The 7,044-nt window shown below is 52.1% G+C and overlaps 1 protein-coding gene across 2 annotated transcripts in view; it reads right to left on the bottom strand.

Moving 5' to 3' along the window:
* CTSB (cathepsin B) overlaps window positions 1–3,162 on the bottom strand; it is a 23,853-nt gene extending 20,691 nt beyond the window's left edge. The window contains exon 1 of one of the 2 annotated variants that reach the window (XM_006033806.3): window positions 3,027–3,162. The gene's annotated coding sequence lies outside the window, so the exon portion shown is untranslated. Of the gene's footprint in view, window positions 1–2,568; window positions 2,679–3,026 lie in introns of those variants that run through there. The other variant, XM_025215706.1, reaches the window with a different exon arrangement.
* Window positions 3,163–7,044: the final 3,882 nt, after the last annotated feature.

Here is a 7,044-nt window from a genome sequence, read left to right on the forward strand (position 1 = left end):
TGTAACGTGCACAGAAGTCACACGCTGGTGCGACACTGGGGAAACCTTGAAGGGCTGGACAAGACAAGCCATCCTGAACATGGGCTGGGGCCCAGGCGAGGGAAACAGAGGAACTAACCCTTTTGAGATGCTGCTGTGTTTCTTTTGGTGCCTGGTTACAAGTCAAAATCCAAAACAGCCACAAGCCTCCAAGATGCAGTTTTACTTCTAGGAAGGGGCAGAAAGCATCTACTTTGAGCCCAGCCCGACATGACAGCTGCACTTGGCAGGAGGGGGTGGCCCCTGATCTAGCTCAGATCTGCTTCTCCAACAGCTGAATAAGTTACTTCCCCATAACTCTGCCCCTCCCCCTCCCTAATGCTTGGGGAGGGTATTTGCATCCTCCCATGCTTTACAGAAGAGGGTAGAGGGCAAAGAAGTGGTAGTTGTACTGCTTTCATGGATATCTACACCCATCCTCTTTAACAAAGCGATGGGCAGGACGGATCCCAGGCGCGCAGCTGCTTGGAGAGCTTCAGGACTGCAGCAACATGGGGCAATGGTGTGAAGAGACTGCTGCCCCGATACCAAATGCAGAGGGGATGCTCCCATTCATAAACCAGCAGCTAGGAAGCTTTTACTCATCATGGATTGGGACTGGCTAGAGCAGAAGAATAATACAGAGCACCTGGGCTCTATTGAGGCCTCCACCACTGACCATAGGGAAAGTCATGTCAGTGCCTCAGTTTACTTATCTGGAAGTGGGTACAATACTTGTCTACCTCCCCAGAGGCTTAACATTCACAGACTCCCAAGAACACACAAGGGAGACAGAAAATACAAATCATGCATCTGTCCAGGCTATAAAACAGAACCCCAAAAGTGCGCCTCCCGGGTCGCTGCACCTACATCTTGCAACTATCACACCCATTCTGCGTAGAAAAATCCCGAAACTCCTCATCCTTCACAGCGATGGCTGTCACTTTGGTTTGTCACCGTTGTGCGTGCAACACTAAGCTGCAATGAAGCCAACGTGTGCACAAAGCAATTGCATTTTGCTGCAAGTCGTAAGCTTAGCTTGTTGCGCAAGTGCCAGGCCCCAAACTCAGGGTAGACAGGCCTGCATCATCACCAAAAGGTCAGTTTTCAGAGGGTGACTGCACCCAAAAGCATGCAAAAAAGCCATTTTTCCCCACCCCCAACTAATAAAAGATATCACAGCTACTCAGGAACCTTAAACCAACACAGCTACAAACCAAAACCCAGAAGCACCCGTTTGCATCCTTGAAGGGTAATGAGCAGACATTGCCATCCCTTACACAGGCTGCAAAATTAGCAAGTGCTCTAGGCTTGCAAGACACAGCATCCCTCTCCACACAGTATTAGCACATTGAAAAAAGGCTGCTCTAAGGAATTAAGTTTCATCTCACTCAGGAAGCATCTGGATAAACTAAAATAAGTTCCAGATGCTTGCACGAAACCTGGATTCCCCCAGCACAAGGCCCCCCCTCTTATGCTTCCTAGTTTAATCACGAATCAACACACCCACAATACAGACTAGGGTCACCTCAGGAAGCCCTGTGCTGCAGTTAAGATACTGGGATCCAGTTTCCTGCTGCAGCATTTAGACAAGTGTTTAAACACTTCTTGGTCAAAACAAGCTCTAGGGGTCTCCTCAGGGATGCAGAGGGCTGGCAGGTTGGGAAGTTTCCTCCAAAACCCCTCAGCAGTAGCAGGGCCAGTCAGAGCCGATGCATGAGCCAGGCTCCGGTGGCCTGAGCTGTGCTTCAGGACAAGCCTGGTCCCCTCACCTGCTTTTAAGAATTAGAGATTTCAGGGGCGCCCTTTTAGGGTTAGCAGCCCCAAGCTGGGCAGCGATGCCCCATGCACCACCCTACCATGCCGAAGCATTTGGGATGGCACAAGGCAAAGGAAGCGGCCCCTATCCCCAGGATCTCTTCTAGCAGGGACTGCAGAGGCACTGCAGATGCCATTTTAATCCCATATTACACATCCCACAATCCCAACGTGCTCTTTCCTCTGCAGCGAGCTCTGGCATAGGCGTCGGTGCTGACCGAGAGCAGGCAAGCCACACTGGGGTAAACCTGCATGGCAGGCACATCTACGCCCGTTCAGGAGCTGCTCCCAGAGGACTCTCCCAGGGACCAGCACCCTGCCCCAAACCCTGGGCAGGCCTCGCCTCTACCTTCCCTGCTCTGCCACCAGGCACGCACACCCTTCCACACATCTAGTATCTCCTTCCACCGAGCACCCAGGAGCAACCTGGGCAGCCAGTGCAACCTCAGCCTGTGCTGCAAACCGGGAGCAACTCCGCAGGGAGGGAGGGAGGGAGGGAGGGAGGCAGCTTCCAAATGCAGAGAGCCAAACATCCACACCCAGGAGCTGTTTTCCCAGAAATCTTTACAGACCAGGCCCCACGTTTCAGATCAGCACAGGGCCAAGACCCAGGGTACAACCGAACAGCTAAGGAGCTACCCTTCGCCCCCCAAAGCGCACGGGCGCACCCATGCAACCAGCTCAAGCTGCAGCGTACTCCCACCCATGCAAAGCCCCCAGTCACTTGCTCACCTCCCAGAAGGGAAGGCACCGACTGCTGCAACCTGGGGGGGAGACGACCCACAGCAGGACCTTAAGCAAGGCACGCAAAAAACAGACACGAAGGCAGCTCTGGATCTGGCAGATGTGCCAGATCCAGAGCAAGGACTTTGCACCCTTTGCCTGCGATCCCGGGCCTAGTGCGAGAGCAACAGGGCCAAGAAAGCAAAGTCACCTTGTCTCACCCAGCGGGTCACCGCCTAGCCAGGGGGTGCAACAACACAGCAAAGGATCCGGAGCAAGGTTGAAAAACGGATTGAACTAAAATGAAAATAATCATGATTTTTTTTTTTTTAAATTGCCTTTAAAAAGGAGAGAAATGGGGGGAGGGGAAAAATTAGCTTTTCCCTTGCAGGGGCACACACCAGTCCTGCACCAAAAAATAAATAAAAAGCTGCCCAAACCAGACCCCTGCGCCCAGCCCGACTTACCCGCAGCAACAGCAGCAGCGCCCGCAGCCGCCCGGCCCTTATCCCGGCGCAGCTCACGTGCCTCCCGGCCGCTCACATGACCCGCATCACCCGCCCCCGCCCCGCCTGAGCCCGGGCGGGGCTCCGGCTGCAAGAGCCAGGGGCGTCCCCACCCCTGGGAGGTCTGCAAAGCCCCTGCTGGAGGGTCTGCAAGCAAAGCCCTGGCTGGGACAGTGCGCTTGACCCCCATATTGCACCCCCCGCAGTCCCTACACCGTGCTGGAAAGAGGTGTGCATGGCACATCCCCTGGTGTGGCACAGCATGGCTTGCCCTCCAGCTCAGCCCTAGCTGGAAGCTTTGCTAGAGAGGCAGGACCCCCTCCTGCAGTGCAGGGTCAAAGCCAAAATGCAGACAGCTGGGTGCTGATTTAGCAGGCGTTTGGCCAGACCAGTAGGTTGCAAGAATATATGAAAGGGTTGCAAACAAGTGTTAAAAATGGATTTGCTTTTAAAGGAGGAAAGCACAGGAAACTAGCGTAGCTCCAGCCTGCAAGGGGCTGCTTGGGGCCCCCCGCAAGCCCACCCCCTGCCCTGCATGCTGGGGGCAGCGGGTTGGGAGCGAGGGGCGCTGGGTCAGGCCTGGCCGTCGAGGTTTACACATGGGTGCTGGTATGAAAAGGGTTGAGACCACTGGTCTATATGGGGCTCGGGGACAAGGAGCCGTGGTCTCCAGTTGCAGCAAGGGAAGTTGAGGTTAGATATTAGGAAAAGCTTTCTCACTTGGCGTCAGATACCGTCCACAGCTCAGAAAGTCTGGATTCCTTCATGTTTGCAAACCACTCGGGTACTGGGGGGGGGGGCATGACGGCAACAAGTGCCAGAGGAAAAATCAGCTAAATATTAAATACTCCTTAGTAGAGCAGGCATGCAGGAATGATCCTTAGTTGGAGCGCATCCATAATAGAAACACGCAGAAACCAGCCTCGTGTTAAAATTGCAAAGCTCTCAAAAGTTGGGATGTGCCAGGCTTACCGTTGCCTGCACCTTGTTCACTACCTGCCTTTGAAGGGCAGCAGCAAACACCAGCTCCTCCCAGCACAGATTCATCCTGTGCCCTGAATATGGCCGTGTCCGGCCAAAAAAGGGCAGCACAGACTGTGAGTTCTGGCATTTTCTAGCCATTGAGGGCTTGACTTTGCAAGCTTAATCCTGTTTTCTGCATGTAGGTGCTGATTTTATTTTGCTTGCGAGAGGAGGCAGTGTAATTTCCTTGCCTTTTTAAAAACAAAAAATCAAAATGAAAAAGGAAGACATTTGGTCACGTGGCACGATCTTGATGCTGATGCTCGTTGCAGCAGAGGAGTTGCTCTGTTATTTTGCTATAGTCAAGAAATAAGTGAGAATGGACATTTTCCAAGGAGCGCCTTGAGTGTTTGAGGGGTGCCTCAAATCTATCGAGGGGTGCCGCGGGTCTAGAAAGGTTGAGAACTGCTGCTTTGGACCCGCCTGACAGGCCTCAGCCGCTTGAGCCCATGGAGTCCTTGGCAGCGGTAGTGGGTGGTTATCCCCTGCGGGGAACAGCAGAAGAGGGTTGCCAACGAGTGCCCTAGACGTTGGCTGACTGCAAGTGGTGAGGCTTACCAGTTCTCCCAATTTTGAAGAGGAGCATGCCCCAGTGGGCATAAACTCCCCCCAGCACGATCCCTTCTGCTCCATTCCCTCCAGGCCATCATGTCTTTCCTCCACCCCTGTGCTGGAGTTGGACTGACCTGACCACACCAGTAATCCACCTAAAATTCCTTTATGAAACCCAAAGGCTTAGTCATGACTTTAAGCAAATGCTCTAAAATACTTTTCCAGGAACAGATCAGAGCCAGTCCACCATTTCCAAATGTTCTCATCATCTTCTTCCTCAAACACAAAGCCTCCTTCTGCAGGCTTTGCTTATTCTTAGCCCCTTCTTGGTGCGGTATTGCCACCCCCATCGTGTCAAAAATCATGAGACAAACTCTTAAAAATCAAGAGATTTGGAATGTAAATCATGAGATGCTATTTTTGAAGTGTGCATGGGGGGAGGGTTATTTGTGAAGGGGTGTGGGGGGGGAGGTTTGCAGCCCTGGCAGGATGCAGGGTACTGTGGGTGAGGGGCAGCAGCAGGGCTGGGGGGCTGTGGCTTGGGAGTGAGGGGCAGACACATGCATGCGGACAGACAGCCACCCACGGCTATGTTGCATGACTCGCCCCTGCCCCAGGGTCCCCATTCACCCCAGCAGCTGCCCCACTCCCTCCCCTCCATCTTCCCCCTGCCCCTTCCCTCTCCCCCTGACCCATCCCCTCCACAGACTTACCAGCTTAGTGCTCTCTACACGCACCGGAAGAAAAAAATCCTGAGATGTGATCTCTCTATCAGAAGATCATGAGTCAGAGTTAATTTGGCTTGGAAATCAGGAGTCTCTTGATTTTTTTCATGAGAGTTGGCATTACTGTTGATGCTAGTGAATGATGTAGCCAAGGATTATGCAAGAGGCAAGGGGTTTGGGGTTTTTTTTGGAGGGGAAGGGTGATATCTTTTACTGGACCTGAAATAAAGCTACACCTGCTTTGTGTTCATCAAGTCTGAGCAGAAATGCAACCAACCAGTCAAGACTTGAACTGTGAAGATGGAGGGGAAGAGGCAAATTCCCATGGGTAGCAGAGAAACAATTAGCAGAAGAAAGGAAGTTTATTCCTGGCAGATCAAGACCCATCCAAAGGGAGGGAAGGGGGTCATTAAGGGGGGGGGGGAGTCATTGCTTCCCCCCTCAGACCTGATGAAGACAGTCTTGCATTTCAGAGCTTGTTTGACTTTATTCCAATCAGATAGGTGGGGCAATAAAAGACAAAATCCCTCTCTTCTTCATGGGCTTTCCTGGACACACTGGAGCCAAGGGGTTGGCACACCCAGCTCCTTGCTATTGTCTACCACCTTTTTAAGTTAGCTTATCAATAGCAGCTCCTTTCCTTTGTCTAGGGCTTAGCACCTTAAGGCAGGCCATCCAACATCTTGACAGATGAAAGAAGACAAAATCAGTGGGTCAGTGGTGCTTGGCAGTGATACCCAAGCTGCAAACCTGCCCCCGATGGCTACAGGTCCACTGGCCAGACGGAGGTTAAAGCACTTTATCACCCTAACAACAGCACTGTACATGTCTGTCCTTTCTTTTTTTTTCTCTTTGTTTTCTCTTTGGATGCTTGGAGGTTTGATCCATGCTTGTATATAGGAATAAGCTTGACCATGCTATCACCTACTGCAGATGATATTTCTTTAATATACTAGAAGCTGCTTCAGTGCAGGGTGCTGGGCCGGACAACATGCTGTGAATAGGAGGATCGGGCCCATTGGCTTGCCTGGGGTTGAGACAGACGGGTTCAGCTCCCTGCTTCGCCCCCAGCTTCCCTCCTGTGTGATCTCAGGCATGTCTGCCTGCTTTCATCAGTAGCTTGGGGAAGATGTTGCCTGGAGTTCCCAGGGGTGTTTCCAGCTGTGTGGGGTCTGATGTTATGCCTACGCTGTATTTGGCAGGCAAGTCAGGATCTAGCAACCCTCCATCCAACTCTTGCAAAACTTTCTCATGTACAGCTCCCAGCACGGGCCAAACTTGGCCTGCCCTAATTCTGTGTGTTTTGCTAACGATAATAACTTAATTGCTGACCCAAATAAATTACTTGCCCAGAGCTACTGGTAAGTAGAGTTTTATAAAGCGGTTAACCTCCCTGCAGATCCATCCCTGCAAAAACTAGATGCAGTTACGTGTTGCATTGAAATCCTCTTCTGACGGCGTCCTGGTTTTGGAAAACAAAGCACGACGGGGAGTTATGTTGGACCCTGTGGCTTTAAGAAACTAGATCATGATGTCATGTCTTGCCCGGATCACAGCTAAGACCTCAGTATTTAGGTCTGCCCAGGAACAGCCTGTGCCTAACCCTTGCTGCCCGGTCAGAAAATCAGCTTGCCTGTACCTATGGAGCAACAGGTCACAACTGGGGTCCCAAGAGGCAG

The sequence above is a fragment of the Alligator sinensis genome, unplaced genomic scaffold, assembly GCF_000455745.1.
Source record: "Alligator sinensis unplaced genomic scaffold, ASM45574v1 scaffold687_1, whole genome shotgun sequence".
NCBI classification, from domain to species: Eukaryota; Metazoa; Chordata; order Crocodylia; family Alligatoridae; genus Alligator; species Alligator sinensis.